At 46.8% G+C, this 26,666-nt stretch overlaps 13 non-coding genes and 2 pseudogenes across 13 annotated transcripts; all 15 read right to left on the reverse strand.

The window, feature by feature from the left end:
* Positions 1-464: 464 nt before the first annotated feature.
* LOC138774751 (U2 spliceosomal RNA) lies at positions 465-655 on the reverse strand. The gene has a single exon (XR_011360379.1). It is a non-coding gene; the product is annotated as a U2 spliceosomal RNA (small nuclear RNA).
* A 962-nt stretch (positions 656-1,617) lies between these two features.
* On the reverse strand, positions 1,618-1,808 carry LOC138774752 (U2 spliceosomal RNA). Its single transcript, XR_011360380.1, has one exon. It is a non-coding gene; the product is annotated as a U2 spliceosomal RNA (small nuclear RNA).
* Positions 1,809-2,758: 950 nt separating this feature from the next.
* LOC138774753 (U2 spliceosomal RNA) lies at positions 2,759-2,949 on the reverse strand. Its single transcript, XR_011360381.1, has one exon. It is a non-coding gene; the product is annotated as a U2 spliceosomal RNA (small nuclear RNA).
* Positions 2,950-3,903: 954 nt separating this feature from the next.
* On the reverse strand, positions 3,904-4,094 carry LOC138774754 (U2 spliceosomal RNA). The gene has a single exon (XR_011360382.1). It is a non-coding gene; the product is annotated as a U2 spliceosomal RNA (small nuclear RNA).
* A 967-nt stretch (positions 4,095-5,061) lies between these two features.
* Positions 5,062-5,252, reverse strand: LOC138774755 (U2 spliceosomal RNA). Its single transcript, XR_011360383.1, has one exon. It is a non-coding gene; the product is annotated as a U2 spliceosomal RNA (small nuclear RNA).
* Positions 5,253-6,219: 967 nt separating this feature from the next.
* Positions 6,220-6,410, reverse strand: LOC138774757 (U2 spliceosomal RNA). Its single transcript, XR_011360385.1, has one exon. It is a non-coding gene; the product is annotated as a U2 spliceosomal RNA (small nuclear RNA).
* A 966-nt stretch (positions 6,411-7,376) lies between these two features.
* Positions 7,377-7,567, reverse strand: LOC138774758 (U2 spliceosomal RNA). Its single transcript, XR_011360386.1, has one exon. It is a non-coding gene; the product is annotated as a U2 spliceosomal RNA (small nuclear RNA).
* Positions 7,568-8,525: 958 nt separating this feature from the next.
* Positions 8,526-8,736, reverse strand: LOC138774772 (U2 spliceosomal RNA; annotated as a pseudogene).
* A 5,793-nt stretch (positions 8,737-14,529) lies between these two features.
* On the reverse strand, positions 14,530-14,720 carry LOC138774759 (U2 spliceosomal RNA). The gene has a single exon (XR_011360387.1). It is a non-coding gene; the product is annotated as a U2 spliceosomal RNA (small nuclear RNA).
* Positions 14,721-15,646: 926 nt separating this feature from the next.
* LOC138774760 (U2 spliceosomal RNA) lies at positions 15,647-15,837 on the reverse strand. The gene has a single exon (XR_011360388.1). It is a non-coding gene; the product is annotated as a U2 spliceosomal RNA (small nuclear RNA).
* Positions 15,838-16,800: 963 nt separating this feature from the next.
* On the reverse strand, positions 16,801-16,991 carry LOC138774761 (U2 spliceosomal RNA). The gene has a single exon (XR_011360389.1). It is a non-coding gene; the product is annotated as a U2 spliceosomal RNA (small nuclear RNA).
* Positions 16,992-17,949: 958 nt separating this feature from the next.
* Positions 17,950-18,140, reverse strand: LOC138774762 (U2 spliceosomal RNA). Its single transcript, XR_011360390.1, has one exon. It is a non-coding gene; the product is annotated as a U2 spliceosomal RNA (small nuclear RNA).
* Positions 18,141-19,108: 968 nt separating this feature from the next.
* On the reverse strand, positions 19,109-19,298 carry LOC138774764 (U2 spliceosomal RNA). Its single transcript, XR_011360392.1, has one exon. It is a non-coding gene; the product is annotated as a U2 spliceosomal RNA (small nuclear RNA).
* Positions 19,299-20,262: 964 nt separating this feature from the next.
* On the reverse strand, positions 20,263-20,454 carry LOC138774763 (U2 spliceosomal RNA). Its single transcript, XR_011360391.1, has one exon. It is a non-coding gene; the product is annotated as a U2 spliceosomal RNA (small nuclear RNA).
* Positions 20,455-21,419: 965 nt separating this feature from the next.
* LOC138774770 (U2 spliceosomal RNA) lies at positions 21,420-21,641 on the reverse strand (annotated as a pseudogene).
* Positions 21,642-26,666: the final 5,025 nt, after the last annotated feature.

Raw genomic sequence — 26,666 nt, forward strand, 5'->3', positions numbered from 1 at the left:
AACATGGAGGGTGAATTCTCCCAGCTGGAGCCGTAGGCAGGCAGCATCAGCAGGATACATCGGCCGGCCACCAGGAAATCAAATCCAAAGGAAACGGTTTAATAAACTGCACCTACCTTTCCACCTACCTGCTCGGTCGCTTGACCGGCTGCAACTGAGCTGCTTGTTGTGCTGGCAGCTGTGTATAGCAGCAAAGCCTTGATGACATCACGTCCCGCGATGACATCACCAGCACTGGCCCGGCAGCCAAGTTGTAAACAACTCTGCCAGTTGGTTGCCATGGCAACAGAGGCCAGCAAGTCTTGGACAAACAAACTTTTCGTAGCCACACTCGGGCTAATTTTTCGGGGTCGGTCCACCTGCGCACAACACACTCGAGGGATGTTTCTTGCAAAACAGTAGTTTCAGGTGCAGCCGGCTTGTTTCCTTCTTCATTCTTTTGCTCTGTTTTTTGCAAACTCATTAGGGGGTGCACTGAACCTGGAGGCACTGCAATACCAGGTCAATGCCTGGAGAGGACAGAGCAAGCTCTTTTTCCATCTCCCTGTTCTAAAAATCCATTTAATATATGGTCCCCAGATAGGGGACGTATCAGATATTAAACTGATAAGAACAGATACTACACTTGATCTTAGCCAAAAGGCCGAGAAGCGATGGCCACAACGGTTTCCCGAAAACTCCCCTTCTCGGACACCACGTCCTTCTTGTTAAGGCGAAGCCAGACATACATACCCTATTATGCGCTCCACCCTCTCAGATGGCGGACCGGACGTGCTTTCACACTGCATCTCCTATTGCCTAGCACTGCCTCTGTCTTCCTTTCTGCTCTCAAATCTGAATAGCTCCACCCCCCAATCACACTGCGTCTGCTTCCACCTGATGGATGGCAGACATACACGTCTCTGTCTCTGTCTCCGTCTCTGTCTGGCATACATGACATGCAGCTAGCTCTTTGGCTGGCTGTCTCTGTAGCTGGCTGGCTGTCTCTGTGGCTGGCTGCCTAGCTGGCTAGCTTATTATTAGTACCTACCTACCTACCTACCTACCTATCTATCTATCTATCTATCTATCTATCTATCTATCTATCTATCTATCTAATCTATCCTATCTATCCTATCTATTCTATCTAATGTATCTAATCTATCTATCAAAGAACATGGAGGGTGAATTCTCCCAGCTGGAGCCGTAGGCAGGCAGCATCAGCAGGATACATCGGCCGGCCACCAGGAAATCAAATCCAAAGGAAACGGTTTAATAAACTGCACCTACCTTTCCACCTACCTGCTCGGTCGCTTGACCGGCTGCAACTGAGCTGCTTGTTGTGCTGGCAGCTGTGTATAGCAGCAAAGCCTTGATGACATCACGTCCCGCGATGACATCACCAGCACTGGCCCGGCAGCCAAGTTGTAAACAACTCTGCCAGTTGGTTGCCATGGCAACAGAGGCCAGCAAGTCTTGGACAAACAAACTTTTCGTAGCCACACTCGGGCTAATTTTTCGGGGTCGGTCCACCTGCGCACAACACACTCGAGGGATGTTTCTTGCAAAACAGTAGTTTCAGGTGCAGCCGGCTTGTTTCCTTCTTCATTCTTTTGCTCTGTTTTTTGCAAACTCATTAGGGGGTGCACTGAACCTGGAGGCACTGCAATACCAGGTCAATGCCTGGAGAGGACAGAGCAAGCTCTTTTTCCATCTCCCTGTTCTAAAAATCCATTTAATATATGGTCCCCAGATAGGGGACGTATCAGATATTAAACTGATAAGAACAGATACTACACTTGATCTTAGCCAAAAGGCCGAGAAGCGATGGCCACAACGGTTTCCCGAAAACTCCCCTTCTCGGACACCACGTCCTTCTTGTTAAGGCGAAGCCAGACATACATACCCTATTATGCGCTCCACCCTCTCAGATGGCGGACCGGACGTGCTTTCACACTGCATCTCCTATTGCCTAGCACTGCCTCTGTCTTCCTTTCTGCTCTCAAATCTGAATAGCTCCACCCCCCAATCACACTGCGTCTGCTTCCACCTGATGGATGGCAGACATACACGTCTCTGTCTCTGTCTCCGTCTCTGTCTGGCATACATGACATGCAGCTAGCTCTTTGGCTGGCTGTCTCTGTAGCTGGCTGGCTGTCTCTGTGGCTGGCTGCCTAGCTGGCTAGCTTATTATTAGTACCTACCTACCTACCTACCTACCTATCTATCTATCTATCTATCTATCTATCTATCTATCTAATCTATCCTATCTATCCTATCTATTCTATCTAATGTATCTAATCTATCTATCAAAGAACATGGAGGGTGAATTCTCCCAGCTGGAGCCGTAGGCAGGCAGCATCAGCAGGATACATCGGCCGGCCACCAGGAAATCAAATCCAAAGGAAACGGTTTAATAAACTGCACCTACCTTTCCACCTACCTGCTCGGTCGCTTGACCGGCTGCAACTGAGCTGCTTGTTGTGCTGGCAGCTGTGTATAGCAGCAAAGCCTTGATGACATCACGTCCCGCGATGACATCACCAGCACTGGCCCGGCAGCCAAGTTGTAAACAACTCTGCCAGTTGGTTGCCATGGCAACAGAGGCCAGCAAGTCTTGGACAAACAAACTTTTCGTAGCCACACTCGGGCTAATTTTTCGGGGTCGGTCCACCTGCGCACAACACACTCGAGGGATGTTTCTTGCAAAACAGTAGTTTCAGGTGCAGCCGGCTTGTTTCCTTCTTCATTCTTTTGCTCTGTTTTTTGCAAACTCATTAGGGGGTGCACTGAACCTGGAGGCACTGCAATACCAGGTCAATGCCTGGAGAGGACAGAGCAAGCTCTTTTTCCATCTCCCTGTTCTAAAAATCCATTTAATATATGGTCCCCAGATAGGGGACGTATCAGATATTAAACTGATAAGAACAGATACTACACTTGATCTTAGCCAAAAGGCCGAGAAGCGATGGCCACAACGGTTTCCCGAAAACTCCCCTTCTCGGACACCACGTCCTTCTTGTTAAGGCGAAGCCAGACATACATACCCTATTATGCGCTCCACCCTCTCAGATGGCGGACCGGACGTGCTTTCACACTGCATCTCCTATTGCCTAGCACTGCCTCTGTCTTCCTTTCTGCTCTCAAATCTGAATAGCTCCACCCCCCAATCACACTGCGTCTGCTTCCACCTGATGGATGGCAGACATACACGTCTCTGTCTCTGTCTCCGTCTCTGTCTGGCATACATGACATGCAGCTAGCTCTTTGGCTGGCTGTCTCTGTAGCTGGCTGGCTGTCTCTGTGGCTGGCTGCCTAGCTGGCTAGCTTATTATTAGTACCTACCTACCTACCTACCTACCTATCTATCTATCTATCTATCTATCTATCTATCTATCTATCTAATCTATCCTATCTATCCTATCTATTCTATCTAATGTATCTAATCTATCTATCAAAGAACATGGAGGGTGAATTCTCCCAGCTGGAGCCGTAGGCAGGCAGCATCAGCAGGATACATCGGCCGGCCACCAGGAAATCAAATCCAAAGGAAACGGTTTAATAAACTGCACCTACCTTTCCACCTACCTGCTCGGTCGCTTGACCGGCTGCAACTGAGCTGCTTGTTGTGCTGGCAGCTGTGTATAGCAGCAAAGCCTTGATGACATCACGTCCCGCGATGACATCACCAGCACTGGCCCGGCAGCCAAGTTGTAAACAACTCTGCCAGTTGGTTGCCATGGCAACAGAGGCCAGCAAGTCTTGGACAAACAAACTTTTCGTAGCCACACTCGGGCTAATTTTTCGGGGTCGGTCCACCTGCGCACAACACACTCGAGGGATGTTTCTTGCAAAACAGTAGTTTCAGGTGCAGCCGGCTTGTTTCCTTCTTCATTCTTTTGCTCTGTTTTTTGCAAACTCATTAGGGGGTGCACTGAACCTGGAGGCACTGCAATACCAGGTCAATGCCTGGAGAGGACAGAGCAAGCTCTTTTTCCATCTCCCTGTTCTAAAAATCCATTTAATATATGGTCCCCAGATAGGGGACGTATCAGATATTAAACTGATAAGAACAGATACTACACTTGATCTTAGCCAAAAGGCCGAGAAGCGATGGCCACAACGGTTTCCCGAAAACTCCCCTTCTCGGACACCACGTCCTTCTTGTTAAGGCGAAGCCAGACATACATACCCTATTATGCGCTCCACCCTCTCAGATGGCGGACCGGACGTGCTTTCACACTGCATCTCCTATTGCCTAGCACTGCCTCTGTCTTCCTTTCTGCTCTCAAATCTGAATAGCTCCACCCCCCAATCACACTGCGTCTGCTTCCACCTGATGGATGGCAGACATACACGTCTCTGTCTCTGTCTCCGTCTCTGTCTGGCATACATGACATGCAGCTAGCTCTTTGGCTGGCTGTCTCTGTAGCTGGCTGGCTGTCTCTGTGGCTGGCTGCCTAGCTGGCTAGCTTATTATTAGTACCTACCTACCTACCTACCTACCTACCTATCTATCTATCTATCTATCTATCTATCTATCTATCTATCTATCTATCTAATCTATCCTATCTATCCTATCTATTCTATCTAATGTATCTAATCTATCTATCAAAGAACATGGAGGGTGAATTCTCCCAGCTGGAGCCGTAGGCAGGCAGCATCAGCAGGATACATCGGCCGGCCACCAGGAAATCAAATCCAAAGGAAACGGTTTAATAAACTGCACCTACCTTTCCACCTACCTGCTCGGTCGCTTGACCGGCTGCAACTGAGCTGCTTGTTGTGCTGGCAGCTGTGTATAGCAGCAAAGCCTTGATGACATCACGTCCCGCGATGACATCACCAGCACTGGCCCGGCAGCCAAGTTGTAAACAACTCTGCCAGTTGGTTGCCATGGCAACAGAGGCCAGCAAGTCTTGGACAAACAAACTTTTCGTAGCCACACTCGGGCTAATTTTTCGGGGTCGGTCCACCTGCGCACAACACACTCGAGGGATGTTTCTTGCAAAACAGTAGTTTCAGGTGCAGCCGGCTTGTTTCCTTCTTCATTCTTTTGCTCTGTTTTTTTGCAAACTCATTAGGGGGTGCACTGAACCTGGAGGCACTGCAATACCAGGTCAATGCCTGGAGAGGACAGAGCAAGCTCTTTTTCCATCTCCCTGTTCTAAAAATCCATTTAATATATGGTCCCCAGATAGGGGACGTATCAGATATTAAACTGATAAGAACAGATACTACACTTGATCTTAGCCAAAAGGCCGAGAAGCGATGGCCACAACGGTTTCCCGAAAACTCCCCTTCTCGGACACCACGTCCTTCTTGTTAAGGCGAAGCCAGACATACATACCCTATTATGCGCTCCACCCTCTCAGATGGCGGACCGGACGTGCTTTCACACTGCATCTCCTATTGCCTAGCACTGCCTCTGTCTTCCTTTCTGCTCTCAAATCTGAATAGCTCCACCCCCCAATCACACTGCGTCTGCTTCCACCTGATGGATGGCAGACATACACGTCTCTGTCTCTGTCTCCGTCTCTGTCTGGCATACATGACATGCAGCTAGCTCTTTGGCTGGCTGTCTCTGTAGCTGGCTGGCTGTCTCTGTGGCTGGCTGCCTAGCTGGCTAGCTTATTATTAGTACCTACCTACCTACCTACCTACCTATCTATCTATCTATCTATCTATCTATCTATCTATCTATCTATCTATCTATCTAATCTATCCTATCTATCCTATCTATTCTATCTAATGTATCTAATCTATCTATCAAAGAACATGGAGGGTGAATTCTCCCAGCTGGAGCCGTAGGCAGGCAGCATCAGCAGGATACATCGGCCGGCCACCAGGAAATCAAATCCAAAGGAAACGGTTTAATAAACTGCACCTACCTTTCCACCTACCTGCTCGGTCGCTTGACCGGCTGCAACTGAGCTGCTTGTTGTGCTGGCAGCTGTGTATAGCAGCAAAGCCTTGATGACATCACGTCCCGCGATGACATCACCAGCACTGGCCCGGCAGCCAAGTTGTAAACAACTCTGCCAGTTGGTTGCCATGGCAACAGAGGCCAGCAAGTCTTGGACAAACAAACTTTTCGTAGCCACACTCGGGCTAATTTTTCGGGGTCGGTCCACCTGCGCACAACACACTCGAGGGATGTTTCTTGCAAAACAGTAGTTTCAGGTGCAGCCGGCTTGTTTCCTTCTTCATTCTTTTGCTCTGTTTTTTTGCAAACTCATTAGGGGGTGCACTGAACCTGGAGGCACTGCAATACCAGGTCAATGCCTGGAGAGGACAGAGCAAGCTCTTTTTCCATCTCCCTGTTCTAAAAATCCATTTAATATATGGTCCCCAGATAGGGGACGTATCAGATATTAAACTGATAAGAACAGATACTACACTTGATCTTAGCCAAAAGGCCGAGAAGCGATGGCCACAACGGTTTCCCGAAAACTCCCCTTCTCGGACACCACGTCCTTCTTGTTAAGGCGAAGCCAGACATACATACCCTATTATGCGCTCCACCCTCTCAGATGGCGGACCGGACGTGCTTTCACACTGCATCTCCTATTGCCTAGCACTGCCTCTGTCTTCCTTTCTGCTCTCAAATCTGAATAGCTCCACCCCCCAATCACACTGCGTCTGCTTCCACCTGATGGATGGCAGACATACACGTCTCTGTCTCTGTCTCCGTCTCTGTCTGGCATACATGACATGCAGCTAGCTCTTTGGCTGGCTGTCTCTGTAGCTGGCTGGCTGTCTCTGTGGCTGGCTGCCTAGCTGGCTAGCTTATTATTAGTACCTACCTACCTACCTACCTACCTACCTATCTATCTATCTATCTATCTATCTATCTATCTATCTATCTATCTATCTAATCTATCCTATCTATCCTATCTATTCTATCTAATGTATCTAATCTATCTATCAAAGAACATGGAGGGTGAATTCTCCCAGCTGGAGCCGTAGGCAGGCAGCATCAGCAGGATACATCGGCCGGCCACCAGGAAATCAAATCCAAAGGAAACGGTTTAATAAACTGCACCTACCTTTCCACCTACCTGCTCGGTCGCTTGACCGGCTGCAACTGAGCTGCTTGTTGTGCTGGCAGCTGTGTATAGCAGCAAAGCCTTGATGACATCACGTCCCGCGATGACATCACCAGCACTGGCCCGGCAGCCAAGTTGTAAACAACTCTGCCAGTTGGTTGCCATGGCAACAGAGGCCAGCAAGTCTTGGACAAACAAACTTTTCGTAGCCACACTCGGGCTAATTTTTCGGGGTCGGTCCACCTGCGCACAACACACTCGAGGGATGTTTCTTGCAAAACAGTAGTTTCAGGTGCAGCCGGCTTGTTTCCTTCTTCATTCTTTTGCTCTGTTTTTTGCAAACTCATTAGGGGGTGCACTGAACCTGGAGGCACTGCAATACCAGGTCAATGCCTGGAGAGGACAGAGCAAGCTCTTTTTCCATCTCCCTGTTCTAAAAATCCATTTAATATATGGTCCCCAGATAGGGGACGTATCAGATATTAAACTGATAAGAACAGATACTACACTTGATCTTAGCCAAAAGGCCGAGAAGCGATGGCCACAACGGTTTCCCGAAAACTCCCCTTCTCGGACACCACGTCCTTCTTGTTAAGGCGAAGCCAGACATACATACCCTATTATGCGCTCCACCCTCTCAGATGGCGGACCGGACGTGCTTTCACACTGCATCTCCTATTGCCTAGCACTGCCTCTGTCTTCCTTTCTGCTCTCAAATCTGAATAGCTCCACCCCCCAATCACACTGCGTCTGCTTCCACCTGATGGATGGCAGACATACACGTCTCTGTCTCTGTCTCCGTCTCTGTCTGGCATACATGACATGCAGCTAGCTCTTTGGCTGGCTGTCTCTGTAGCTGGCTGGCTGTCTCTGTGGCTGGCTGCCTAGCTGGCTAGCTTATTATTAGTACCTACCTACCTACCTACCTACCTATCTATCTATCTATCTATCTATCTATCTATCTATCTATCTATCTAATCTATCCTATCTATCCTATCTATTCTATCTAATGTATCTAATCTATCTATCAAAGAACATGGAGGGTGAATTCTCCCAGCTGGAGCCGTAGGCAGGCAGCATCAGCAGGATACATCGGCCGGCCACCAGGAAATCAAATCCAAAGGAAACGGTTTAATAAACTGCACCTACCTTTCCACCTACCTGCTCGGTCGCTTGACCGGCTGCAACTGAGCTGCTTGTTGTGCTGGCAGCTGTGTATAGCAGCAAAGCCTTGATGACATCACGTCCCGCGATGACATCACCAGCACTGGCCCGGCAGCCAAGTTGTAAACAACTCTGCCAGTTGGTTGCCATGGCAACAGAGGCCAGCAAGTCTTGGACAAACAAACTTTTCGTAGCCACACTCGGGCTAATTTTTCGGGGTCGGTCCACCTGCGCACAACACACTCGAGGGATGTTTCTTGCAAAACAGTAGTTTCAGGTGCAGCCGGCTTGTTTCCTTCTTCATTCTTTTGCTCTGTTTTTTGCAAACTCATTAGGGGGTGCACTGAACCTGGAGGCACTGCAATACCAGGTCAATGCCTGGAGAGGACAGAGCAAGCTCTTTTTTCCATCTCCCTGTTCTAAAAATCCATTTAATATATGGTCCCCAGATAGGGGACGTATCAGATATTAAACTGATAAGAACAGATTTTTTTTTTTTTTTTTTTTTTTTTTTTTAAAACCATTCAGATTGGTTAAAACTGATATAACAGAAAACTGCTCATACCATTCTCTTTAATCCAACCTTTTCATCATCATGGTCTTTTTTCCATAATTTTACATCAAAAACTTATAATAAAGCCTCCACAAAACCCATAACCAAATCACTTATAATACACCAAAAACCTCCATTTTTTAAACTTCCACACACCTTCCGCGTCCAGGTCACCACCACGCTGTCTGTCCCACAAATATACCACATACAACCTTGACAATATTAATTTCACACATTCATTAACAGACACCAACCTTCTTCTAAACACCCACAAATTTCGCATATCCCATAGACTCTCCATCACACACGCCATAATCAGCCACATCACTCTCTCCTTAACCTTACCAGAAGCACCCATACCAAACATAGCCACTCTCCAGTCTATGAACGTCACCCCAGCCAACTCCTTACACAAACCCCCCACTCCTTTCCATACATCATAAGCATACTGACAGTCCCACATCATATGTCTCACAGTCTCACTAGCTCCACAACCATCCCTCGGACACACCTCATATCTAATCAAGTCACGCCTCTTCTGCACCTGTCTCACTGGCAAAATGTCATGCAGACTCATCCATACCACATCATGTTGTTTTGTTGACATTCCACTCACTCTCATTTTCTTCCAAACAGTCAAAGCCTCATCCGCCCTTAAACCACCAATATTACACACCAATTCTCTCGCTTCAATTCTCCTCATCACTTTCTTTTTGTCTCTAAACTCATCCACAGGCACATTTAGCAAATCCAATTCTATCACCAATTTCTCCACTTTCTTATACCACATCGGACACTTGAAAGCAACAGGCACTCTTGCATCCCTCTCCACCCATTTTAACCCATACAACATCCACCCAGCCATATACCGCACCATGCATCCAGCCTTATTCTCTTTCTCCAGCAACACTACCATAACTTTAATATAGCTAAGCCCCAAAAAAATCTGAAAATTTGGAAACCCTAGCCCGCCATTCTCACAAGACTTGTACACATCCTCTCTTTTCATCCTCTCCATCTTACTACCCCACAAAAACGTAAAACACAATTTCTCAGCCTTTTTCATATTTCGCACAGCAAACGGGAACACATTCGCACAAAATAACAAAATAGGCAAAATTACCGCTTTTACAATCAAAACTTTCCCAACCAAAGTTAACTGACGCATTCTCCAAAAATTCAACTTACGCTCAATTCGCATCCCACATTCATTCCAACTTTCATTCCCATTTAGATCGTCATTAAATTGTATCCCCAAAATCTTCACCGCGCCTCTTTCACTTTCAACACCGTCCATTCTCACACTCTTATCCCCAAAACACTTAAACACACACTTATCCCAATTGACTTTAAAAGCAGATGCACCACAAAAAACATCCAACCACAATTTAGCCCTATTCATACTTACCATGTTATCACTCACCACCACAATATCATCCATATAACCCAATACTTTTACATTCTTCCCTCCACTCCCCGGAATCAACAAACCTCTCATCACCTTATCCTTTCTAATAATACACATCAACGGCTCAATCACACTCACAAACAATATGGGGGACATAGGGCAACCTTGCCTAACCCCCGACCCCACCCTTATTTTATCACTCAACACCCCATTTATCAAAAACTCACTTGTCACATCCGCATATAAACACTTTACCACATCCACAAAATTCTTCGGAAATCCCATCCTCTCTAACACTTTAAACATAAATTCATGCGACACTCTATCGAAAGCTTTTTCAAAATCCACCATTAAAACCATACACTTCTGTTTCCTATCCATGCAGTCCCCAAACAAATCCCTCAACAAAAATAAATTATCAGTCATACTTCTACCAGGAATCGCACACACTTGATCCTCCTCTATCACCTGTCCAATCACCTCACGCATACGACCAGACACAATCTTACCAAACACCTTGTAATCCGTGTTTAGCAACGTAATCGGTCTCCAGTTCCCCAAACATTTCTTGTCTCCTTTCTTATAAATCAACACAACCACCCCTTCTTTCATCGACTCACTCATCCTACCATTCTCCCACATATACTGATATACTTTCATCATATCCTCACCCACAATATCCCATGCTTTCACATAAAATTCAACCGGAATCCCATCCTTCCCAGGGGTTTTATTTTTCCTTGCACTCATCACAGCACTTCTAACCTCCTCCAATGCAATATCCTCACATAACATCTCACCATCACTCTCCTTAATCTCACTCTCCAGACCATTTAACACTTCATCTACCAAATTCTCATCTATCCATTTACACTCATATAGTTCACTATAAAATGCTTCCACCTCTCTTATCACATCTTTACCATACACACTCACCCCTCCCTTATTTAGCACAACTTCCATATCATTTTTCTTACCACACACTTTCTTAAAGAAAAACCTTGTACACTTCTCATTTTTGTCCAACCACTCCACTTTTGATCTATAAATAATCTCTTTCCCTCTCTTCTCCATACTTTCTTTCAATTCAGTCCTTGCTTCCTCTAACAGATCATCCACATTAACTCCAATCATCCTTAACTTTTGCAACCAATTTATTTTCATATTCAGCTCTTTGTACCTATTTCTTAATATGGCAGCTTTTTTGTAGCCCCACTTTCTGAAGAATTTTTTAACCTCCCCCTTCATCCAATCCCACCACCCCAGTATACTCTCAAAATCTTTTTGTCTACTTTTCCACCTAACATAAGCATACTTAAAATCCACCATGATCCTCACATCCTCAAGCAGACTCACATTTAACTTCCACACACCTCTTCCATACAACCCTTCCACATCACATTCAATACAGACTCTCAAACACTCATGATCAGAAAACCCCACTACCTGTTGGGAAAAAGCAATACATTTTACATTTTTAGAAAAAAAACAATAATCTATGCGAGACTCCACCCCACCTCTATCAGCCTTATAGGTCGCAGGTGGTGACCTGCCCAAGCACTCCACAGCCGCATCCAATAAAGCAAAATCAGAAACCAGATTTTTTAACCTCCTCCCTGTCCCATCCACCTTAGATCCCTCTACCACACAGTTGAAATCCCCCGCCAAAATGGTGGGAGTTCTCCCAGGCAAAAACAAACACAATTTCTCAAATAATTTTGCCCTATCTTCCCTTTGTGTATAACTATATACATTAAAAACCCTCACCCGCACACCCCTATACAACACCACTGCCATTACACACCTCCCCACCTCCACCACAGTATAACTTTCTAAACTTATCTCTCTACTACCCAGCAATATCCCAACCCCATCGTTCTTGTTTTTGTCTGACCCTGACCACACATGCTGACCATGCGGCCAGTCCCGGTCAGACAATGGCTCCGAAATGCCACATTCCTGTAGGCAGTATATTTCTGCTCCCAGACTTTTTACAAAGTCCAGGACAGCCGCTCTCCTTGCTTTGGATCCAATCTGCCTAACATTCAAGGATACGACATTACATGCAACTTTGGAGCCCATATTTTAACCCGGCACGCGAGTGGGCTGTACACACCCCATCTCTCCTTCATCCGACACCGTCTGGACTTCGGTAGCCGCATGTGAAGGCCGAAGTCCCGGCTTCTTCTAAAAAAGCCACATCCGCAGGAATCGCCGAAATAGGGTACACAGCTTCTCGCCCAGGACTCGCACCACACTCACTGGCCGGAGATAGCGCAGTCCTGGGTCTTTTAGGGGCTACCTCCAACACCTCTTCCAAGGGTCTGGAGTTGGAAAAATCACCCTGGCCTCCATTGCCTTCTTGTTCCATGGAGCTCTCGCTCCATGAAACGGCGGGAGTCTCTGGCACAGAACCCTCCACCTCCCCTTCAACTTGCACACAAACACCATGAGGAAGCACCTCTTCCACCTGTGCCACCTCCATTGTGACTGTGTCTTCCACCACCGACGGCAATCCCAACAGGGTCACTTTAGGTACTCCCTGAGGGCGCCCACCACCAACCACCTCAGCAAAGGATTTTTTTTCCCGCATGGGGCAATCTTTGAAGATATGGCCGACCTTCCCACAGAGGTTACACGCAATGGGGTTGTCACAATCCCGGGCTGGATGCCCCGGCTGCCCACAGCGGCCACACCTTATCTCTTCCTTACAGTCTTCCGCAATATGCCCAAAGCCCTTACATTTACGGCAGAACCTGGGAGCTCCAGGAAAAAACAAATATCCACGGTCTCTCCCAATGGCAAAGTTAAGTGGAGGGTACTTCATACCACCTGGACTCTGCGGGTCCTCATGGAAAGTGACAAAGTACTTGTACTTTCCTGTCCATAACCCCTCACTATTCTTCACCTTGTGCGAAAAACTGACACAGGCACAATAGTTTTTCAAAAACACATCAATGTCATATCTGGGCACATGAGGGTTGTATAAGAAAACCACAAGCGGAATTGCCCCTCCGCTATACAAGATGGTGAAAGTCAATCCATCCAAATCAGGATTATCAAGATTTTCTTGCAAGTTACGGTACAAATTATGGCAGTGACCAATATTGGTTAGGACCAACACATACTTTCCCTTTTTAGGGTCTTGCAAACATAAAATATCATCTCGTTTTACCTTTAGTATTTCAGTCAGAATTTCGCACACCAGAACTTTCAGGGTAAAGCGGTCTTCCATCCCCTCCGACACATCTATACGAAATCCGTTTTTGACCCGGGGTTCCCCGGTCTCGGCATAGCGTAGCTTCACGCCCATGGTGATCGCCTTCTTAATCTTCAGCCGCCCCCAACGGGGGCTAAGCCTCCGACGCCCCTCCAGCCAAGACCAAGCACAGCGGCAACTGCACTTGATCTTAGCCAAAAGGCCGAGAAGCGATGGCCACAACGGTTTCCCGAAAACTCCCCTTCTCGGACACCACGTCCTTCTTGTTAAGGCGAAGCCAGACATACATACCCTATTATGCGCTCCACCCTCTCAGATGGCGGACCGGACGTGCTTTCACACTGCATCTCCTATTGCCTAGCACTGCCTCTGTCTTCCTTTCTGCTCTCAAATCTGAATAGCTCCACCCCCCAATCACACTGCGTCTGCTTCCACCTGATGGATGGCAGACATACACGTCTCTGTCTCTGTCTCCGTCTCTGTCTGGCATACATGACATGCAGCTAGCTCTTTGGCTGGCTGTCTCTGTAGCTGGCTGGCTGTCTCTGTGGCTGGCTGCCTAGCTGGCTAGCTTATTATTAGTACCTACCTACCTACCTACCTACCTATCTATCTATCTATCTATCTATCTATCTAATCTATCCTATCTATCCTATCTATTCTATCTAATGTATCTAATCTATCTATCAAAGAACATGGAGGGTGAATTCTCCCAGCTGGAGCCGTAGGCAGGCAGCATCAGCAGGATACATCGGCCGGCCACCAGGAAATCAAATCCAAAGGAAACGGTTTAATAAACTGCACCTACCTTTCCACCTACCTGCTCGGTCGCTTGACCGGCTGCAACTGAGCTGCTTGTTGTGCTGGCAGCTGTGTATAGCAGCAAAGCCTTGATGACATCACGTCCCGCGATGACATCACCAGCACTGGCCCGGCAGCCAAGTTGTAAACAACTCTGCCAGTTGGTTGCCATGGCAACAGAGGCCAGCAAGTCTTGGACAAACAAACTTTTCGTAGCCACACTCGGGCTAATTTTTCGGGGTCGGTCCACCTGCGCACAACACACTCGAGGGATGTTTCTTGCAAAACAGTAGTTTCAGGTGCAGCCGGCTTGTTTCCTTCTTCATTCTTTTGCTCTGTTTTTTGCAAACTCATTAGGGGGTGCACTGAACCTGGAGGCACTGCAATACCAGGTCAATGCCTGGAGAGGACAGAGCAAGCTCTTTTTCCATCTCCCTGTTCTAAAAATCCATTTAATATATGGTCCCCAGATAGGGGACGTATCAGATATTAAACTGATAAGAACAGATACTACACTTGATCTTAGCCAAAAGGCCGAGAAGCGATGGCCACAACGGTTTCCCGAAAACTCCCCTTCTCGGACACCACGTCCTTCTTGTTAAGGCGAAGCCAGACATACATACCCTATTATGCGCTCCACCCTCTCAGATGGCGGACCGGACGTGCTTTCACACTGCATCTCCTATTGCCTAGCACTGCCTCTGTCTTCCTTTCTGCTCTCAAATCTGAATAGCTCCACCCCCCAATCACACTGCGTCTGCTTCCACCTGATGGATGGCAGACATACACGTCTCTGTCTCTGTCTCCGTCTCTGTCTGGCATACATGACATGCAGCTAGCTCTTTGGCTGGCTGTCTCTGTAGCTGGCTGGCTGTCTCTGTGGCTGGCTGCCTAGCTGGCTAGCTTATTATTAGTACCTACCTACCTACCTACCTATCTATCTATCTATCTAATCTATCCTATCTATCCTATCTATTCTATCTAATGTATCTAATCTATCTATCAAAGAACATGGAGGGTGAATTCTCCCAGCTGGAGCCGTAGGCAGGCAGCATCAGCAGGATACATCGGCCGGCCACCAGGAAATCAAATCCAAAGGAAACGGTTTAATAAACTGCACCTACCTTTCCACCTACCTGCTCGGTCGCTTGACCGGCTGCAACTGAGCTGCTTGTTGTGCTGGCAGCTGTGTATAGCAGCAAAGCCTTGATGACATCACGTCCCGCGATGACATCACCAGCACTGGCCCGGCAGCCAAGTTGTAAACAACTCTGCCAGTTGGTTGCCATGGCAACAGAGGCCAGCAAGTCTTGGACAAACAAACTTTTCGTAGCCACACTCGGGCTAATTTTTCGGGGTCGGTCCACCTGCGCACAACACACTCGAGGGATGTTTCTTGCAAAACAGTAGTTTCAGGTGCAGCCGGCTTGTTTCCTTCTTCATTCTTTTGCTCTGTTTTTTGCAAACTCATTAGGGGGTGCACTGAACCTGGAGGCACTGCAATACCAGGTCAATGCCTGGAGAGGACAGAGCAAGCTCTTTTTCCATCTCCCTGTTCTAAAAATCCATTTAATATATGGTCCCCAGATAGGGGACGTATCAGATATTAAACTGATAAGAACAGATACTACACTTGATCTTAGCCAAAAGGCCGAGAAGCGATGGCCACAACGGTTTCCCGAAAACTCCCCTTCTCGGACACCACGTCCTTCTTGTTAAGGCGAAGCCAGACATACATACCCTATTATGCGCTCCACCCTCTCAGATGGCGGACCGGACGTGCTTTCACACTGCATCTCCTATTGCCTAGCACTGCCTCTGTCTTCCTTTCTGCTCTCAAATCTGAATAGCTCCACCCCCCAATCACACTGCGTCTGCTTCCACCTGATGGATGGCAGACATACACGTCTCTGTCTCTGTCTCCGTCTCTGTCTGGCATACATGACATGCAGCTAGCTCTTTGGCTGGCTGTCTCTGTAGCTGGCTGGCTGTCTCTGTGGCTGGCTGCCTAGCTGGCTAGCTTATTATTAGTACCTACCTACCTACCTACCTACCTATCTATCTATCTATCTATCTATCTATCTATCTATCTATCTATCTATCTAATCTATCCTATCTATCCTATCTATTCTATCTAATGTATCTAATCTATCTATCAAAGAACATGGAGGGTGAATTCTCCCAGCTGGAGCCGTAGGCAGGCAGCATCAGCAGGATACATCGGCCGGCCACCAGGAAATCAAATCCAAAGGAAACGGTTTAATAAACTGCACCTACCTTTCCACCTACCTGCTCGGGTCGCTTGACCGGCTGCAACTGAGCTGCTTGTTGTGCTGGCAGCTGTGTATAGCAGCAAAGCCTTGATGACATCACGTCCCGCGATGACATCACCAGCACTGGCCCGGCAGCCAAGTTGTAAACAACTCTGCCAGTTGGTTGCCATGGCAACAGAGGCCAGCAAGTCTTGGACAAACAAACTTTTCGTAGCCACACTCGGGCTAATTTTTCGGGGTCGGTCCACCTGCGCACAACACACTCGAGGGATGTTTCTTGCAAAACAGTAGTTTCAGGTGCAGCCGGCTTGTTTCCTTCTTCATTCTTTTGCTCTGTTTTTTGCAAACTCATTAGGGGGTGCACTGAACCTGGAGGCACTGCAATACCAGGTCAATGCCTGGAGAGGACAGAGCAAGCTCTTTTTCCATCTCCCTGTTCTAAAAATCCATTTAATATATGGTCCCCAGATAGGGGACGTATCAGATATTAAACTGATAAGAACAGATACTACACTTGATCTTAGCCAAAAGGCCGAGAAGCGATGGCCACAACGGTTTCCCGAAAACTCCCCTTCTCGGACACCACGTCCTTCTTGTTAAGGCGAAGCCAGACATACATACCCTATTATGCGCTCCACCCTCTCAGATGGCGGACCGGACGTGCTTTCACACTGCATCTCCTATTGCCTAGCACTGCCTCTGTCTTCCTTTCTGCTCTCAAATCTGAATAGCTCCACCCCCCAATCACACTGCGTCTGCTTCCACCTGATGGATGGCAGACATACACGTCTCTGTCTCTGTCTCCGTCTCTGTCTGGCATACATGACATGCAGCTAGCTCTTTGGCTGGCTGTCTCTGTAGCTGGCTGGCTGTCTCTGTGGCTGGCTGCCTAGCTGGCTAGCTTATTATTAGTACCTACCTACCTACCTACCTATCTATCTATCTATCTATCTATCTATCTATCTATCTATCTATCTATCTAATCTATCCTATCTATCCTATCTATTCTATCTAATGTATCTAATCTATCTATCAAAGAACATGGAGGGTGAATTCTCCCAGCTGGAGCCGTAGGCAGGCAGCATCAGCAGGATACATCGGCCGGCCACCAGGAAATCAAATCCAAAGGAAACGGTTTAATAAACTGCACCTACCTTTCCACCTACCTGCTCGGTCGCTTGACCGGCTGCAACTGAGCTGCTTGTTGTGCTGGCAGCTGTGTATAGCAGCAAAGCCTTGATGACATCACGTCCCGCGATGACATCACCAGCACTGGCCCGGCAGCCAAGTTGTAAACAACTCTGCCAGTTGGTTGCCATGGCAACAGAGGCCAGCAAGTCTTGGACAAACAAACTTTTCGTAGCCACACTCGGGCTAATTTTTCGGGGTCGGTCCACCTGCGCACAACACACTCGAGGGATGTTTCTTGCAAAACAGTAGTTTCAGGTGCAGCCGGCTTGTTTCCTTCTTCATTCTTTTGCTCTGTTTTTTGCAAACTCATTAGGGGGTGCACTGAACCTGGAGGCACTGCAATACCAGGTCAATGCCTGGAGAGGACAGAGCAAGCTCTTTTTCCATCTCCCTGTTCTAAAAATCCATTTAATATATGGTCCCCAGATAGGGGACGTATCAGATATTAAACTGATAAGAACAGATACTACACTTGATCTTAGCCAAAAGGCCGAGAAGCGATGGCCACAACGGTTTCCCGAAAACTCCCCTTCTCGGACACCACGTCCTTCTTGTTAAGGCGAAGCCAGACATACATACCCTATTATGCGCTCCACCCTCTCAGATGGCGGACCGGACGTGCTTTCACACTGCATCTCCTATTGCCTAGCACTGCCTCTGTCTTCCTTTCTGCTCTCAAATCTGAATAGCTCCACCCCCCAATCACACTGCGTCTGCTTCCACCTGATGGATGGCAGACATACACGTCTCTGTCTCTGTCTCCGTCTCTGTCTGGCATACATGACATGCAGCTAGCTCTTTGGCTGGCTGTCTCTGTAGCTGGCTGGCTGTCTCTGTGGCTGGCTGCCTAGCTGGCTAGCTTATTATTAGTACCTACCTACCTACCTACCTATCTATCTATCTATCTATCTATCTATCTATCTATCTATCTATCTATCTATCTATCTAATCTATCCTATCTATCCTATCTATTCTATCTAATGTATCTAATCTATCTATCAAAGAACATGGAGGGTGAATTCTCCCAGCTGGAGCCGTAGGCAGGCAGCATCAGCAGGATACATCGGCCGGCCACCAGGAAATCAAATCCAAAGGAAACGGTTTAATAAACTGCACCTACCTTTCCACCTACCTGCTCGGTGCGCTTGACCGGCTGCAACTGAGCTGCTTGTTGTGCTGGCAGCTGTGTATAGCAGCAAAGCCTTGATGACATCACGTCCCGCGATGACATCACCAGCACTGGCCCGGCAGCCAAGTTGTAAACAACTCTGCCAGTTGGTTGCCATGGCAACAGAGGCCAGCAAGTCTTGGACAAACAAACTTTTCGTAGCCACACTCGGGCTAATTTTTCGGGGTCGGTCCACCTGCGCACAACACACTCGAGGGATGTTTCTTGCAAAACAGTAGTTTTCAGGTGCAGCCGGCTTGTTTCCTTCTTCATTCTTTTGCTCTGTTTTTTGCAAACTCATTAGGGGGTGCACTGAACCTGGAGGCACTGCAATACCAGGTCAATGCCTGGAGAGGACAGAGCAAGCTCTTTTTCCATCTCCCTGTTCTAAAAATCCATTTAATATATGGTCCCAGATAGGGGACGTATCAGATATTAAACTGATAAGAACAGATACTACACTTGATCTTAGCCAAAAGGCCGAGAAGCGATGGCCACAACGGTTTCCCGAAAACTCCCCTTCTCGGACACCACGTCCTTCTTGTTAAGGCGAAAGCCAGACATACATACCCTATTATGCGCTCCCACCCTCTCAGATGGCGGACCGGACGTGCTTTCACACTGCATCTCCTATTGCCTAGCACTGCCTCTGTCTTCCTTTCTGCTCTCAAATCTGAATAGCTCCACCCCCCAATCACACTGCGTCTGCTTCCACCTGATGGATGGCAGACATACACGTCTCTGTCTCTGTCTCCGTCTCTGTCTGGCATACATGACATGCAGCTAGCTCTTTGGCTGGCTGTCTCTGTAGCTGGCTGGCTGTCTCTGTGGCTGGCTGCCTAGCTGGCTAGCTTATTATTAGTACCTACCTACCTACCTACCTATCTATCTATCTATCTATCTATCTATCTATCTATCTATCTATCTATCTATCTAATCTATCCTTATCTATCCTATCTATTCTATCTAATGTATCTAATCTATCTATCAAAGAACATGGAGGGTGAATTCTCCCAGCTGGAGCCGTAGGCAGGCAGCATCAGCAGGATACATCGGCCGGCCACCAGGAAATCAAATCCAAAGGAAACGGTTTAATAAACTGCACCTACCTTTCCACCTACCTGCTCGGTCGCTTGACCGGCTGCAACTGAGCTGCTTGTTGTGCTGGCAGCTGTGTATAGCAGCAAAGCCTTGATGACATCACGTCCCGCGATGACATCACCAGCACTGGCCCGGCAGCCAAGTTGTAAACAACTCTGCCAGTTGGTTGCCATGGCAACAGAGGCCAGCAAGTCTTGGACAAACAAACTTTTCGTAGCCACACTCGGGCTAATTTTTCGGGGTCGGTCCACCTGCGCACAACACACTCGAGGGATGTTCTTGCAAAACAGTAGTTTCAGGTGCAGCCGGCTTGTTTCCTTCTTCATTCTTTTGCTCTGTTTTTTGCAAACTCATTAGGGGGTGCACTGAACCTGGAGGCACTGCAATACCAGGTCAATGCCTGGAGAGGACAGAGCCAAGCTCTTTTTCCATCTCCCTGTTCTAAAAATCCATTTAATATATGGTCCCCAGATAGGGGACGTATCAGATATTAAACTGATAAGAACAGATACTACACTTGATCTTAGCCAAAAGGCCGAGAAGCGATGGCCACAACGGTTTCCCGAAAACTCCCCTTCTCGGACACCACGTCCTTCTTGTTAAGGCGAAGCCAGACATACATACCCTATTATGCGCTCCACCCTCTCAGATGGCGGACCGGACGTGCTTTCACACTGCATCTCCTATTGCCTAGCACTGCCTCTGTCTTCCTTTCTGCTCTCAAATCTGAATAGCTCCACCCCCCCAATCACACTGCGTCTGCTTTCCACCTGATGGATGGCAGACATACACGTCTCTGTCTCTGTCTCCGTCTCTGTCTGGCATACATGACATGCAGCTAGCTCTTTGGCTGGCTGTCTCTGTAGCTGGCTGGCTGTCTCTGTGGCTGGCTGCCTAGCTGGCCTAGCTTATTATTAGTACCTACCTACCTACCTACCTACCTATCTATCTATCTATCTATCTATCTATCTATCTATCTATCTATCTATCTAATCTATCCTATCTATCCTATCTATTCTATCTAATGTATCTAATCTATCTATCAAAGAACATGGAGGGTGAATTCTCCCAGCTGGAGCCGTAGGCAGGCAGCATCAGCAGGATACATCGGCCGGCCACCAGGAAATCAAATCCAAAGGAAACGGTTTAATAAACTGCACCTACCTTTCCACCTACCTGCTCGGTCGCTTGACCGGCTGCAACTGAGCTGCTTGTTGTGCTGGCAGCTGTGTATAGCAGCAAAGCCTTGATGACATCACGTCCCGCGATGACATCACCAGCACTGGCCCGGCAGCCAAGTTGTAAACAACTCTGCCAGTTGGTTGCCATGGCAACAGAGGCCAGCAAGTCTTGGACAAACAAACTTTTCGTAGCCACACTCGGGCTAATTTTTCGGGGTCGGTCCACCTGCGCACAACACACTCGAGGGATGTTTCTTGCAACACAGTAGTTTCAGGTGCAGCCGGCTTGTTTCCTTCTTCATTCTTTTGCTCTGTTTTTTGCAAACTCATTAGGGGGTGCACTGAACCTGGAGGCACTGCAATACCAGGTCAATGCCTGGAGAGGACAGAGCAAGCTCTTTTTCCATCTCCCTGTTCTAAAAATCCATTTAATATATGGTCCCCAGATAGGGGACGTATCAGATATTAAACTGATAAGAACAGATTTTTTTTTTTTTTTTTTTTTTTTTTTTTTTTTTTTTTTTTTAAAACCATTCAGATGGTTAAAAGCGTAAAAAAACAGCATAAACTGTTTCAAGCATAAACGCTTCTCCAACCATTTCATCATAATGGTCCTATTGTCATTTTTAAACACCAAAAAAACAGTAAAAATACAAAATTATACACCACCTATACACACCTATTTACATACTTATTTACATATAACATACACTTATTTACATATAATCGCATACTAAACTTTTACCAAGAATCTCCACTTCTTAAACTTCCACACTCCCTCACTATCTAAGTCACCACCATGCTGCTTATCCCAAAGATATATTACATACAACCTAGCCAATATCAACCTCAAACATTCATTAACTGACACAAACTTTCTCCTAAAAACCCACAAATTCCGCACATCCCATAAACTCTCCATCACACACGCCATAATCAACCACATTATTCTCTCCTTAATCTTACTAGAAGCACCCATACCAAACATTGCCACTCGCCAGTCTACAAAAGTCACACCAGCCAATTCTTTGCACAAACCTCCTACACCTTTCCATACATTATATGCATAATCACAGTCCCACATCATATGCCTCACTGACTCACTTGACCCACAACCATCCCTTGGACACACCTCATACCTAATCAATTCACGCCTCTTCTGTACTTGTCTCACCGGTAAAATATCATGCAAAGCCATCCATACCACATCATGCTGCTTATTTGACATACCCTTCACTCCCATCTTCTTCCAAACTGTCAAAGCCTCATCCGTCCTCAAACCACCAATATTGCACACCAATTCTCCCGCATCTATTCTTCTCATCACTTTCTTCTTTTCCCTAAAGTCACTCACAGGTACACTTAACAAATCAAAATCAATCACAAATTTTCTACTTTCATATACCATGCTTGACACTTAAAAGCCACAGGCACACTTGCATCCCATTCTATCCATTTTAGCCCATACAACATCCATCCAGCCATATACCGTACCATACATCCAGCCTTATTCCCTTTCCCCAACAACACAATCAAATTTAATATAGCTAAGCCCTAAGAAAACCTGAAATTCGGAAACCCCAATCCCCCATGCACACATGACTTATACACATATTCCCTTTTTCAATTTCTCCATTCTACTACCCCACAAAAAAGTAAAACACATTTTCTCCGCCTTTTTCACGTTTCTCACCGCAAACGGAAACACATTCGCACAAAACAACACAATAGGTAAAATAACCGCTTTCACAACCAGCACCTTCCCCACTAAAGTCAGCTCACGCGTCCCTCCAAAAATTCAGCTTTCGTTCAATCCGAGTCCCGCACTCATTCCAACTTTCATTCCCTTTCAAATCATCATTAAACTGGATCCCTAAAATTTTGATTGCACCCCACTTCGCATTCCACCCCATCCATCCTTACCTCCTTATCCCCAAAACACTTAAAGACACACTTATTCCAATTAACTTTAACCGCAGTACGCCCCACAGAAAAATCTAACCACAATTTTGCCCTGTTCATGCTAGCCATATTATCACTCACCACCACAATATCATCCATATAACCCAGCACCTTCACATTCTTACCAGCACTCCCCGGTATCAATAATCCTCTCATCAGTTTGTCACCCCTTATACCACACAACAAAGGCTCAATCACACTTACAAACAATATCGGGGACATAGGGCAACCTTGCCTGACCCCCGACCTCACTCTCACCTTACTACTCAACACCCCATTTATCAACACCTCGCTTGTCACATCTGCATACAAACTTCTCACTACATCCACAAACTTCTTTGGAAAACCCATTCTCTCCAACACTCTAAACATAAAATCATGCGATACACGATCAAACGCCTTTTCAAAGTCCACAGCCAACACCATACACTTCTGCTTTCTATCCATACTATCACCAAACAAATCCCTCAACAAAAACAAGTTATCAGTCATACTTCTCCCAGGAATCGCACACACCTGATCCACACCAATCACCTGATCAATTACCTCCCGCATACGCCCGCACACAATCTTACTAAAAACCTTATAGTCCGCATTCAACAAAGTAATAGGTCTCCAATTCCCCAAGCACATTTTATCCCCTTTCTTGTATATCAAAACTACCACTCCTTCTTTCATTGAAGCACTCAAAACATCATTTTTCCACATATACTGACACACCTCACACATATCCTTACCCATAATCTCCCATGCCTTCACATACAATTCAATTGGAATCCCATCTTTCCCTGGCGTTTTATTTTTCTTTGCACTCATCACTGCACTTCTTACTTCCTCCTCAGTCAGCTCCTCACACAACAATTCACCATCACTCTCCCTAAGCTTACTCTCCAGACCATTTAGTACCTCACCTACCAAACCCTCATCAATCCACTTGTGTTCATATAATTCACCATAGAAACTTTCCACTTCTCTTATAACCTCTTCACCCACCACACACTCTCCTTCCTTATTAACCACCTTATCCATATCATTCCTCCTCCCACACACTTTCTTAAAGAAAAAACTTGTACATTTCTCATTCATATCCAGATGCTCTACTTTTGACCTATAAATAATCTCTTTACCCTTTTGCTCCATCATTTTCTTCATTTCACTCTTTGCATCCTCCAACAGATCTTTCACCTCCACCCCATTCATACTTAATTTATGCAACCAATCAATCCTCACACTTAACTCTCTATATTTGTTCCTCAAAATAGCCGCCTTTTTATATCCCCATTTCCTAAAAAATTTCTTACACTCACCTTTCATCCAATCCCACCACTCTAAGATACAATCATATTCATGCTTCCTACCCTGCCATCCCCTATAAGCACACTTGAACTCATCCATAGCTTTCATCTCCTCAAGTAACTTAACATTCAGCTTCCATACACCTTTACCACACACTCCTTTTATTCCACATGCAAATACAGCTTTCAAATAATCATGGTCCGAAAACGGAACTGCCTGCTGAAAAAAAGACAAGCATTCCAAATTTTTTGAAGCGAGGATATAATCTATCCTAGATTCCACACCTCCCCTGTCAGCTCTATACGTCGCAGGTGGTGACTTTCCCAATTTACTCACAGCTGCATCAACCAAAAGAAAATCAGCAATCAAGTGATTAACCCTTCGCCCAGTGATATCCAGCCCAGCACCCTCTGTGACACAATTCAAATCTCCCGCCAAAATTACTGGAATTCTCCCTGGCAAAAACAGACACAGTTTTTCAAACAGACTTGCCCTTTCCTCTTTTGCCGTAGGAGCATACACATTACAAATCCTTATCTTACAACCCTTATAAACCACCACCGCCATAACACACCTTCCCACCTCCACCACAATATAACTCTCTAACTTGACTTCCCTACTACCCAACAAAATCCCACACCATCATTTTGTTCTTATTAGAACCGGACCAAACATACTGCCCATAAGGCCAGTCCTGGTCCCCCAAAGAGTCCACAATGCCACACTCCTGCAGACAGACAATATCAGCTCCCAGACCTCTGACATAGTCCAGGACTGCAGCTCTTCGGGCCTTAGTTTTTATCTGCCTCACATTCACGGATAGGACATGACATGCAACTTCGGCCACCATGTTTTCACTCGGAGCGCAAGTGGACTATAGACGCCCCATCTCTCTCTCATCCTTCTTCTCCGGGACACCGGCAACCTGATGTAAAGGCCAATGTCCCCTACTCCTTCTAAAAAAGGAACATCCGTTGGAATAGTTGACACCGGATAAACAGCGTCCCGACCAGGACTTACATCACCTTCACTAGACGGCGAAAGCAAAACTCTCGCCCTTTTGGGCGCCAAGTCCAGGGCTTCCTCCAAAGGCCTTGTAGAGGAAAAATCCCCCTGGCCACCACCTCCACTTTCCAACTCTGCCGGGCTTTCACTCCAGGAGAGAGTGGGAGTTTCAGGCCCCGTGCCTTCCACCTCCCCCTCTCCTTGCACACTGGCTTCATGAGAGATTTCACTCTCCACCGGGGACACCTCCATCTGCACAGTCTCCTCCACCTCCACACGCTGCTCACTCTGAGGCCTTTCTTGGCCAGAACCCACCACCTCTGCATAACGCCTTCTTGTGCGCAATTCACAATCCTTGAAAACATGACCTTCACCACCACACACATTGCAGACAATTGCGTTTGTACACTGTCCAGCCAAGTGCCCTCCCTGATGACACCGTCCACATTTTGTCTCTGTGGCTTTACAATCCTCTTGCATATGCCCAAAATTCTTACATTTACGACAAAATCTGGGTGCATTGGGGAAAGAACAAATATCCTCTGTCCCTTCCAATGGCAAAATTCAAGGGAGGATAGCGAATCCCACCAGGACTCTCTGGGTCTTCATGGAAAATTACGAAAAACTTATATTTTCCCGTCCACAAGGATTCACTGTTTTGGACCCTGTGAGAGAAGCTAACAGCCGCACAATGTCTTCGCAAAAAGGCCACAATGTCTTCCTGTGGTACATGGGGGTTATACATAAAGACCACAAGCGGCACTTCTCCCCTGCTGTATAAAACCGTAAAGGTTAGGCCATCTAAACGGACTCAGCAGATTTCTCCTGGAGCATGCGGTACAATTGGTGACAATATGCAGCAGCGGTAAAGGACCAACACAAAAGTTCCTTTCTTAGGATCTTGTAGGCACAAAATACTTTCGCGCTTTACATTCAGGGTATGATACAAAACATCATTCACCAATACCTTCAAACTGAAGTGCTCCTCCTTCCCGGCTTCCACATCAATCCTGAATCCGTTCTTGACCCGAGGTTCCCCGGTCCCGGCATAGCGCACCTTGACGCCCATGGCTGCGATCGCTCTCTCTAGTCTTCAGCCGCCCCCAATGGGAGCTAAGCTTCCGACACCCTTCAACCAGACCAACACTTGGTCTTAGCCAAAAGGCCGAGAAGCGATGGCCACAACGGTTTTCCCGAAAACTCCCCTTCTCGGACACCACGTCCTTCTTGTTAAGGGCGAAGCCAGACATACATACCCTATTATGCGCTCCACCCTCTCAGATGGCGGACCGGACGTGCTTTCACACTGCATCTC

Source organism: Dendropsophus ebraccatus, unplaced genomic scaffold (genome assembly GCF_027789765.1).
Source record: "Dendropsophus ebraccatus isolate aDenEbr1 unplaced genomic scaffold, aDenEbr1.pat pat_scaffold_1085_ctg1, whole genome shotgun sequence".
NCBI lineage: Eukaryota > Metazoa > Chordata > Amphibia > Anura > Hylidae > Dendropsophus > Dendropsophus ebraccatus.